The following is an 11382-nucleotide window of genomic DNA, read 5'->3' on the forward strand; positions in this document are numbered from 1 at the left end:
CACATGTACCCATTCAATTCTTTTCCTTGCAACACACATAAAATGCTGAAGGAACTCAGTAGGTCAGGCAGCATCCATGGAAAAGAGTTAACAGTCAACATTTTGGGCCGAGACCCTTCAAATGTCCTGCCAGCATTTTATGTGTGTTGCTTGAATTTCCAGCATCTGCAGATTTTCTCATATTTGCAATTCTCTTCCTTCCTCAATTTGCATACAAGGCCATCATGACTACTTTGGCTACTGCTTTATGGACTGTCTAATGATAGTATGCTACTTCCTTACACATATCTTCAGTGGTCTCTACTTTATGTCAGGCCTCTCTACCTAGTGAGCTGGTCTGATTATCTTTCATACAACATCAAGGATGTTGTGGAAGAAGATCCTTAGCTGATATGCAAATTTTCTGCAGTATGGTAAAGGACAAGTTGGTTTTGATGCTTCTGCATATTGTAAATGGAGATCTTACTCAAACTTTAGAAATGAACACAAATTGCCTCACTCAAAATAGTTCATCAATACATAGAAAAGTACAACACAGGAATAGGCCCTTCGACCCACCATGATGTCAAATTAGATTAATCCCATCTGCATCACATGGTCTATATCCTGCTTAAATGCTTCTTAAATCTTATCACATCTACTTCTACCACCTCCCTTAATTTTTCATTCCAGGCACTTATCCATCTGTAAAAAGTTTACCTCATAAATCTTCTTTAAAGTTTTTCTCTCTATGCCTTCTGACATTGGATTCTCCCATCCTGAGAAAAATTATCTGATTCTCTACTGTTTCTATACTTCTTATAATCTTACATACTTCTGTCAGGTTGCTCCTCACCTTCTGATAGTCCAGAGAAACAATCCAAACTTTTCTAACTTCTTGTGGCCAAATACTCTCCAATCCAGACAACATCCAGGTGAACATCCCCTGTACTCTCTTCAATAGCCTTCACATCCTTCCTGTAAGACAGTGACCAGAACTGCACGTAGTATTCCAAATATCACCTAACCAAAGACTTTTAGAGCTGCAATATGACTTCTCTGTGCCCCTAATGATGCATGCTATATGCTTTTTTTACATCTCTTGCTCCATTAGTGCTCCTAAAGATCCTGGAAATTACTGTATAGTTATACTTTGTCATCTACTCAGAACATGGAACATAGATCAGTACAGCACAGTGCAGGCCCTTGTGGTCCACTACATTGGAATATGATGTTTCAGAGAGCAGGAAGCAAAGAGTCTTCATTCATTCATTCATCCATCATTTATTTAATGATATAAACACTGAACTTAATCAACTGATACAAATAGTTATTGCCTGCCCCCAACCCCTTGCCTTCACCTCCTCCTACCCTGCCCCTCTTTAGCTCCACACTCACTTTCTCCCTGTCCAGCCCATAAGACCATATGACATAGGAGCAGAATTAGGCCATTCAGCCTATCAAGTCTGCTCTGCCATTCCATCATGGCCAATTTATCAGCTTTCTCAATCTCATTTTCCTGTCTACTCCTTTGATGCCACTGCTAATCAGCCTCCACTTTAACTGTATCCAGTGACTTGGCCTTAGCCGCTGTCTGTAGCAATGAATTCACCACCATCTGGCTAATGAACTTCCTCCTCATCTCTTTTATAAAGGACATCCTTCTATTCTGAGGCTTTGCCCTCCAGTCCTAGACTCCCACAACTGGTGTCTTTATCTTTCCTTTATGCTGTCATTCAGCTCCCAATCAAAGAGCAGCTGATCAAATAAGGATCCAGAAAAACATGTCTCGTGTTCCACAGACATAAGGAGCAGGGTGATGATATTTTTGCTTTTACCAGCAGTTTTAATGTAAAAAAAAATCCTCTGAGACACTCTTAGGAGGATTAGCAATACAAAAGCACAGTCCCATATGAAGGCAGGTGTTAAGAATTTTAGGGGAGCGAAACAAATTAGAGACATAGAAATGGTGAAGCCTAGTGTCTTGGCAACTGAAAGCACAACCTCCAAAGGCAAAATAATTAAAACTGAAGGTCATCAATGTTGCCACTATGTTCTGTGTCATATGACATAGGTGATCATGAAGCTGAAGAGGGTTGTAAATTTAGTCTGCTCCATCTTGGGTACCCAGGACATCTTCAAGGAGCAGGGTCTATTATTGAGGACCCCTGTCACCCACAGCATGCCCTTTTCTCACTGTTACCATCAAGTAGGAGGTACAGAAGCTTGAGGGCGCACACTCAGCGATTCATGAACAGCTTCTTCCCCTCTGCCATTTGATTCCTAAATGGCCATTGAACCTGTGAACACTACCTTATTTTTTATTATATATTATTTCTGTTTTTGCACGATTTTTAATCTATTCAATATACATATACTGTAATTAATTTACTTATTAGCATTGAACTGCTGCTGCTAAATTAAGAAATTTCATGACACACGCCGGTGATAATAAACTTGATTCTGATTCCATCTGTCTTTAACCCAAGAAGTTCTAATAAGCTCTTCAAGACTTTCGCCTGGTCATCCCTTGATATAACTCATGAATGTCTTGCATTATTGACTGCAACTTCTTCCTCCATCAGTTATTCCCATCACTGCAAGATGATTTTCTCTTTCCTCAGTTCATGTCCCAAAGGTTCCAGATGCCGTTTCCTGATTGATGATATCAACTCCCATCTTAATCTGTTTGTTCACAACATTTCCTCGTTTGCCACTCTGTCCTTCTCTGATATTTTCATCACACATTTCTGCAACTTTGAGTATTTCCTCATTTTGCTTTGATATAGTCCAGTATTAGCTTCCACATGTTATTGTGGAGTGTATGTAGAACTGCAACACTCTTGAGTTTTGTACCCATAGAAATTATGTTGTTCTTTAGTATCATGCTCAAAATCTCAAACATGCATTTAGAAATACCAGTCCTTCTTCTAATTTCAACATCAGCCCTATGGTCAGATGTTACTGTGCTCCCTCAGTAATTGAACTTCCATGTTTCGCTGTCCATTTCAGTTCACGTTTCTGTATTCCTCTCTTCTTTGTGACAACTGTGCACTCGGTCTTTTTGTAATTGATGGTCAGTCCTCACTTTGCACCTCTTTCAATGACTTTATCCAGTATTTTTTGAAGCTTCTCTTTAGAAGTAGCTATCAACACTATGTGATCTGCGTATTGTAAGTCGTTCAAATTGTATCCACCAATTATCATGCCTGGAGTTCTGCTAACTTCTTTTAGAATCTTCTTGCTATAAAGGTTGAATAGGCTGGGCAAGAGAACACAACCCTATCTGACTTCCCTCACAATCTAGACAAAATCACTTGTCTCATTTTCAACTCTCATTCCTGCTGTTGGTTCCCAATACAAATTTCTGATGATTCTGATACCTTTCCCATCAATGTCCAAGCACTGAAGGATTTCTATAAGCTCTTCATGTCTCACCTCATCAAAAGCTTTGGTATAATTGATGAAACAAACGTATAGGTTTTTCTGGACTTTAATAATGCACTCACAAATCATTCTAAGGATGAAGATTGCATTTTGTGTTCCACTATCTTCAATGAAGCTGTACTGCTCTTGCGCGATCTCCAATTTCATGCTGTTATCTGCTCTCATCATGATGATTTGTAGCAGGGCTTTCACAGCGCGACTCATCAAACTAATTGTGCAGTGTAACTTGTATTCAATTGTAGGTTTTTTCGGCAATGCAACAAATGTTGACTTGCTCTTTTCCACTGTGAAGCTGCCAAAATGGGAGGAGTGCCAATATTTTGAAGGAGTATAGTACTGGCAGAGATTAGAGAAATATGGAAGGAATGTGATCAATATAAATTTTAAAATCAAGGTATTGCTTAAGCCAGAATCAATGCAGATCAAGCATGAATGACACAGAGAAAGTAGAGATGTGACTAGTAGAGTTTTCATGCATGTCAGCTCTGCCAGGGTTTGTAGGCCATTATTTCTTACATGATGAAACCTAACCATAAATGGCTTTTATGTACACTTTGAAAGGGAGAATAAAACTACACCTGTGTGAATTCCTGCACCATCTGGTGACCCTATGATCTCTGTCTTGGAGGCTAACAGCAGAATAACTGCATAAGTGTGAACCCTTACAAGGCATCAGGCTTTGATGGTGAAACCTGGTAGGACACTAGAAACCTGTGTCAACCAACTGGCTGGAGTGTTCAAGGGCATCTTCAATCTCGCAATGTTGCAGTCGGAGATTCTCAACTGCTTCAAAATGGTGACTATCATACCAGTGACCAGGAAGAGCAGGTGAGTTGCCTCAATGACTGTCACCCAATTGCACTCGTATCTATTATGATGAAATGCTTTGAGAGGTTGGTCATGGCCAGAATCAACTCCTGCCTAAACAAGGACCCAGTGCAATTTGCCTAATGCTACAATAAGCCTACAATGGATGCAGTCTCACTGGCCTTGGATCACCTGGACAATAGCAGTACCTTCAACAGGTCACTGTTTATTGATTACACCTCAGAGTTTAACACCATCATACCCTCAGTACTAATCAATAAGCTCCAAAACCTGGGCCTCTATACCTCCCTCTACAACTGGACCCTTGACGTTCTCATTGGGAGACCACAGTGAGAGTAGATTTGAGAAAGCATTTCCTCCTTACTGGCAATCAACAATGGCACACCTCAAGAATGCATGCTTAGCCCACTGCCCTACTCTCTCTACACCCATGAACGCGTGGCTAGGCACAGCTCAATGCAATCTATAAAATTGCTGATGACACACTATTGTTGGCAGAATTTCAGATGGGAACGAGGAGCCGTACGGGAGTGAGATGGATCAACTTGTTGAAAGGTATCACAGCAACTAACTCACACTCAATATCAGTAAGACCGAGGATTTGATTGTGGACTTTAGGAAGGGAAAGTCAAGGGAACACACATCAGTCCTCATTGAGTGACCAACAGGGGGAAGGGTGGACAGTTTCAAGTTTCTGGATGTAAACATGTTTGAAGATCTATCCTGGGCTCAACATATTGATGCAATTACAAATAAGGCATGACAGTGACTATATTTTGTTGGGATTTTAAGAAGATTTGGTATGTCATCAAGGACTCCCATAAATTTCTACAGATGTACAGTGGAGAGCATTCTAACTGGTTGCACCACTGTCAGGTATGGAGGGGCCTCTTCACAGGATTAGAAAACTGCAAAAAGTTGCAGACTAAGCTAGCTCCATCATGGGCACCAGCCTTCCCAGCATCTAGGATGTCTTCCAAAGGTGATGCCTCAAAAAGGTGGCATCTGTCATTAAGGACCGGTATCACTCAGAACATGTCCACTTCTCATGGCTACCATCAAGGAGGAGGTACAGGAGCCTGAGGGCACACATAGCATTTTAGGGACAGTTTCTTCCACTCTGCCAGATCTCTGAATGGTCAATGAACAAGACCAAATAGTCCAAACATATATATTTGAACATACAAATATATATATATATATATTTAATGTAATTTATAGTTTTTCAATTATGTGTTGATATGTGTTGCAATATACAGTTTCCACAAAACAAGATATTTCACAACATACTCAATGATATTAAACCTGATTCAGAATCTGACCTTCAAGTCAATGGTATCCAGTTGGTGGGAATGTAGCTGTGAGTGCAATAGAATATGTCAGATGGGCTGATCAGGCCAAGGCACTGAGAACTTGGTAGTAGATAAGCAGAGGTGGGATGGAGCCAGGTGATTCTCTGAGAGTGGAAATGAAGAACGTGTGCAGATCTGATCAAACAAATATCTTGGCAGAACATGAGATCAAAAATGTGAACAAATTAGTTCAGTCTCTGTTACCAAAGGAAGGCAGAGAATTGATGGCTAAGTAACAGTTTGTAACAAGCCCCAAGATGATGGCTTATCACTTCAGAATAATTAGTTGAGCACATTTGTGCTTTACTGTATTGGATGCTGGACAACCAGAATGGTAAGAAAGTCTATGTAGAGGGCAAAAGAAGTGCTGGTAACATTTGTCAGTGTGTTCAGAAATGAAGCAATGAATTCAGATGAGAAATGAAAGGTAGCAATGATTGTCCTTTGAAGGGTACTCAGACGATAATGGTGTAACAACAGGAAGCAAATGCATTGTAAGTAATTCTCTAATTATATCTGGAGCGTTAAGAGTGAACCAAGGATGTGCTGTCCCACCCTGAGAAGTGTAAGAGAAGGAAGGTGTGACCACCTGTGTGAAAGGCTGGTTGGCAAGGTCCACTGGTAAGTGATTTTTATACAAGTGGCAGATGACTCTGATAGTAGAAACTTAAATAGATTAGTAGACTATTCAAACAAAATGAATCTTAAACTTGACTTGGGACTGATTAAGTATGGTATTCACAAAACTGAAGCAGTTCATTCCAGATTCTGTCATACCTGAATACTTGTTGGCATTCTGAACAATCTGGCCTAAGGCTAAATCATATCATGTGCAAATACTCACATTGCAACTCATTAGCAGCACAACAAAACAAAAATGTTGTTTCAAAATAGCTATCTAAACTGGAAGCATTCATGACAGAACCTTTTTAATTTCCTGTACTCTAGTGTCATAAAAACTTGTTTTGCTGAACGATGGAAAGATAAGCAAAAGATAGACAGTTTTGAGATATGAGTCTGCCTGCTGGTTCATCCTTTGAAATAGAAGTGATTATTACACAAAGCAAATTACCTACTCTTTAAAGCATTTTTAAAATGATTGAACCTGTAAAGTTAAGTATCACTGCCATAGAGAGTCACAGAACTATCCAGCACAATACCAAGCCCTTTGGCCCACTGAGATTGTTCCAGCCATCAAGTACTCATTTACACCGATCAGACACTAATTCCATTTTATTTTCCCACATTCTCAGCATTTTCCTCCAGAGATTCTAAAATTAATTTTGTATATGCAGTCGTGAATGTTGGTTTCAGATTTGACTTTGCTAACACCTGTATTCTGTAATTTAAATGTAAAATAGCTACAGGAGAAAATTAAATCATTCCACCGATGAATCAGTGATCTGGTTAACAAAGGGGCGCTTCTCACAATTAGACTTTCAGGTTAATGTCTAAAACATCGAACGGAATTCCGTGCAGTATTAAATTACAATAATGTATTTACTGAGTGCCTCAGCAAGATATTTGCGATGTTTGTCTTCATGTGAACTTTGACCCACCTGATTGGAGAAGGAAATCTACAGTTTTATCTTAAAAGTTACAGCAGCTTAATGGCAATGCTGCCAGTCACAAAACAGTGTCACCGTCTGGAAGCAGCTTTCCTCACAACTGCAATGGAAGCAAAAATAAAACCAACAGAAAAGCGTTAGAGCAATGATATTAGCATTAAAATACTCTGTAATATAGAAGGTCAGCATCTGAGAAATTATTATGAATGAATAATCATCTTACAGCTGCCCTTTATGAAATCAAAGATTCCTGGAGGATTTCTTTTAATTCTAATGATAAGGAATCATAGTAAGTTTATGATGAGTATCATTAAACCAGCTCTGAATTCTAGTGTTTGAATTATTACAGAAGAACAGGATAACTTTCTACAGAAGACCAAGTTAACTTTCCAGAGACTATCTAGACCAGCACTAGAAAACAGTGGTTAAGACTGCAATGGGTAATGAAAAATGTGCCTGTTCGATCATGCTGGGTGCACAAAAGATTACTGAAGCCAATTTATTATCCTGATTTCAGCTTCCAGTTAGCACGAAACAGGGTGTTGATTTCCCTATTGCATCATCACAGTGCCAGTTCAGACTAGCTTGAAGCCAGCCTACACCACCTAAAGCGGAGCTGTCTAAGTTCCCAGCTGCCACCCTAGCTTGTCACAGTTACCACCTTAAAGATCATAATTAAACTAACCTCCACCGTATCCACAGATAGTGCATTCCAGATTCCACTCACATGCTGCATAAAATAATTTTTCTGCATACCACACTTAATTCTGCTACACTTTATACCTGTGACATTTAATCTTTGACCCCCTGCAACTAGAAAGTAGCCTCTTCCTATCCACATTCTCCAGACACCGCACCATTTTATATACTTCTATTAGATCTCCCCTCAATCATCTCAAAAGAAATGTCCCAGCTTCCTCAGTCACATCCTGACCTGCTGGCTTTGCAGATTTTACATTCCTTAAGACAAGAGATTCTGCAGATGCTGGAAGTCTTGATCAAAAGACACAAAATGCTGGTGGAACACAGCAAGTCAGGCAGCATCTATGGTGGGGAATAGGAAGTTGAAGTTTTGGGCCAAGACCCTTCATCAGGACTGGAGAGGAAGGAAGAGGAAGTGAGAATAAGAAGGTGGGGGAGGGGAAGGAGTATAATATGGCAGGTGATAGGTTAGACAAGGTGAGGGAGAAGGTGGTGGGTGGGGGAGTCGGGATGAAGTAGGTAGCTGTGAAGAGAGATGTTAAAGGATAAAGAAGAAAGAATGTAATGGGAAGGACAGTACACCATGCAAGAAGGAGGAGAAGAATGAGAGGGAGGAGCTGGGAAGGTGGGCAGAAGAGATGGAGTGAGAGGGTAACAAAATTGAAGAATGGAAAAAGAGAGAAGGAGAGGGAAAAAATTACTGGATGTTAGAGGAATCGATGTGCATGTCTTCAGGTTGGAAGTTACCCAGAGAGAATACAAGGTGTTTGTCCTTATGATGACAGCAGAGGAGGCCATGGATGGACATGTCAGAATGAGAATGGGAAGTTGAATTGAAATGGTAGCCTCCAGGAGATCCTGCCTTGCATGCTGGACAGAGCAAAGTTTACATTCCTTTGTTTGTGTTCTCCTCAAATTCTCTTATTTAATTGCTTTTATGTGCCTTTGTTCATTTTCTCCCCTTCCCTCTGCCCTCTTTAACCTAACATTAAGGTGATTTCATCTATAGTTGGTCACCAGAGGAACACTCTCATCTCCTGCCAAAGATATTCCCTTTGACATTTCCAACCCTTACAATTTAAAGGTAAGTTGTTTTCTCAATTTTCCAGTTTCAAAAAAGGTCGTCAATCTGAAATGTTAACTCTGTTTTTTCCTTCCAGTGACGCTGCCACATCTACAGAGAGTTTCCAGCATATGGGTGCACTTTGTAATTAATTTATTTTTATGTATACTTCCTATTGTAACTCATAGTTTTAATTATGTGTTGCAATGTACTGCTGCCATAAAACAGCACATTTCACAACATATGCCAGTGATATTAACCCTGATTCTACTTCTGATTTTGAATTGTAATTATAAATACACTGTGCATAATACAGTAATAATATTTTTGAATTTGTCTAGAAATTACAACTTTCACATTCTTATTCTAACTTTAAGCAGCTGAAGAAACAATATTACCACAGACGAAGGGCAATCACAGTCATTTCTGTTCATTTAGTATCATTTGGAAAGCTCAATTGGGGATATGCTTTTGAGCGACAACATTTTGACATCAACAAAATGTTCTTGTAGAATTGAAAGGACTGATGATATTCCCCATCGAACAAAGGGGGGGGGGGGGGTGAATGTGGTGAACTACATATACCTGTCTGGACACGCCCCCCCGCTGACTACTCCTGTGGCTCCTCCCACAGACCCTGGTATGAAGGCGATTGGAGGCACAGACCCTTCCTCAGTTTCCAGGATGTTGTGTGGTGGTCACTTGCTGCTTGTGCTTTCTTCCAGCCAATAAAAACCTACCTTAACCCACGTCTCAGAGTTATTGATGGTGCATCATGGGGCATTGCAGGAGCACTTGGATCACTACAAACCTGTCCTAAAACATTACTGTTTCAGCCTTCCTCTCCCCACAACATTGCCAGTGTAATTATTTCTTCTTTTCTACATTGCCAGTGTCATCCCTCTCTCTCTATAACTTTGCCAGTGTAATCCCTTCCTTCCCACATTTCCAGTGTAACCCCTCTTTCCCTCCCACATTATCAGTTTAATGATTCCCTCCCCATACCATTGCCAACATCATCCTTTCCTACCCATATTTCCCTTGTAATCCTTTCTTTCCTCCAACATTTCCAGTGTAAGCATCCCCTCGCCATATCATTGCCAGTGTTATTCCTCCTTCAATGAAACACTGCCAGTTGATTCCTCCTTCCCTGCAACCCCTCTTTCCCCAACAATGCCATCTATGCAATCACATTATCTCCTCCAAAATATTGCTGGACAATACCTGCTTTCCTGCCAACTTGCCTGTGTAATTCCTCCCTGTCTTTCATAACATCACCAGTGCAATCACATTGCTTATTTCATTTAATATTTAACTAATTACTGTAAGTCACAGTTTTTATTATTAAGTATTGCAATGTACAGCTGCTATTTAACAACCTATGAAGGTGATATTAAACCTGATTCTGATTCAAGGTAAAGGGCAGTGGGTGCCTGGACCAGCCACTAGCATCAGTTCAAGGATTCAGCACACTACAACCTTCTCAAGAACCACTAGAAATGGGCCAGCAATGCTGAGTTGTCGGCAGCGTAACTTCATTTCACTTTCGTACAGCTACTTACCTTCTATCATTCATTCCCAATTAAGGCTTACAAATATTATTTAAAGTGTTTTACTTAAAATCAAACTTCAGTCACAGTGTTTGTAACCCAAACCAAGGTTATTTCAGCCTCTGATCCTTCAGTTTCTGATCAGCCTGCTCCCTTTTGAGGTACATTCCACTGTGGTTTCATAAATGAACTTCACTATTCAGCCTTTATGTCTCAGCACTCAAACAAATGATCTACTTGCTTACCAACATCAGTACACACCTTCAGGTTGCTGTGTATACAATCCACATTGAGTGATCAGCATTCAGAGTGAGAGAAATAAGACTGATTCTTCTGCATGCTTTGATTTAAGTTTCAGTACATTAAAAGAGAAATCAAAAGAAGTTAAACTAACACCTACTCGAAGTTTCTGCTTTCCTACTGGAAACTTGAAAGACAGGTCCTGCCACATACTTGCACTGGAAACATTTTTCATTAACTAGCAAACCAGCTTCAACAAATTTTACACAGATTCAAAGTACAATAAATAAATCTCACCTTCCTTTCCAAAACTGTGGATACTTAACAAAACAGGTTGCTGTTTCTTAGTGCTGGAAACACAAGCAATTTAACCAGTTTATCTAAATGGGAAACTGATACTGTAACTGTTGTGTGGATGGTTTTGCCACACCTGTCCCCGTTTACAACTGTGAGCAATTGATTAATACATTCACAAGAATTGCTGATAACCAGTTGTAATACGAAAACTCATAACGCCTCCTTGGAGAAACAGGCACCACCCAGATTCCCCAGGATTGTACTGAATTGGTTTTCTACAAATCAAGATTAGTTGACATGCTAGGGATTAACTATGCTGTGAGAGAACTGCAGCATCAAGGCAGCTGTGTAGCTCA

At 40.0% G+C, this 11382-nt stretch overlaps 1 protein-coding gene across 6 annotated transcripts in view; it reads right to left on the minus strand.

Moving 5' to 3' along the window:
- sptssb (serine palmitoyltransferase, small subunit B) overlaps positions 1–11170 on the minus strand; it is a 33753-nt gene extending 22583 nt beyond the window's left edge. Inside the window, exons 1-2 of one of the 6 annotated variants that reach the window (XM_073038602.1) lie at positions 11027–11170; positions 7166–7274 (exon numbers count right to left, since the gene is read on the minus strand). The gene's annotated coding sequence lies outside the window, so the exon portion shown is untranslated. Of the gene's footprint in view, positions 1–7165; positions 7275–10734; positions 10848–11026 lie in introns of those variants that run through there. The other 5 variants (XM_073038630.1, XM_073038611.1, XM_073038614.1 and 2 more) reach the window with 5 other exon arrangements.
- Between the last annotated feature and the right edge of the window lie 212 nt (positions 11171–11382).

Source organism: Hemitrygon akajei, chromosome 3 (assembly GCF_048418815.1).
Source record: "Hemitrygon akajei chromosome 3, sHemAka1.3, whole genome shotgun sequence".
In the NCBI taxonomy this organism is placed as follows: domain Eukaryota; kingdom Metazoa; phylum Chordata; class Chondrichthyes; order Myliobatiformes; family Dasyatidae; genus Hemitrygon; species Hemitrygon akajei.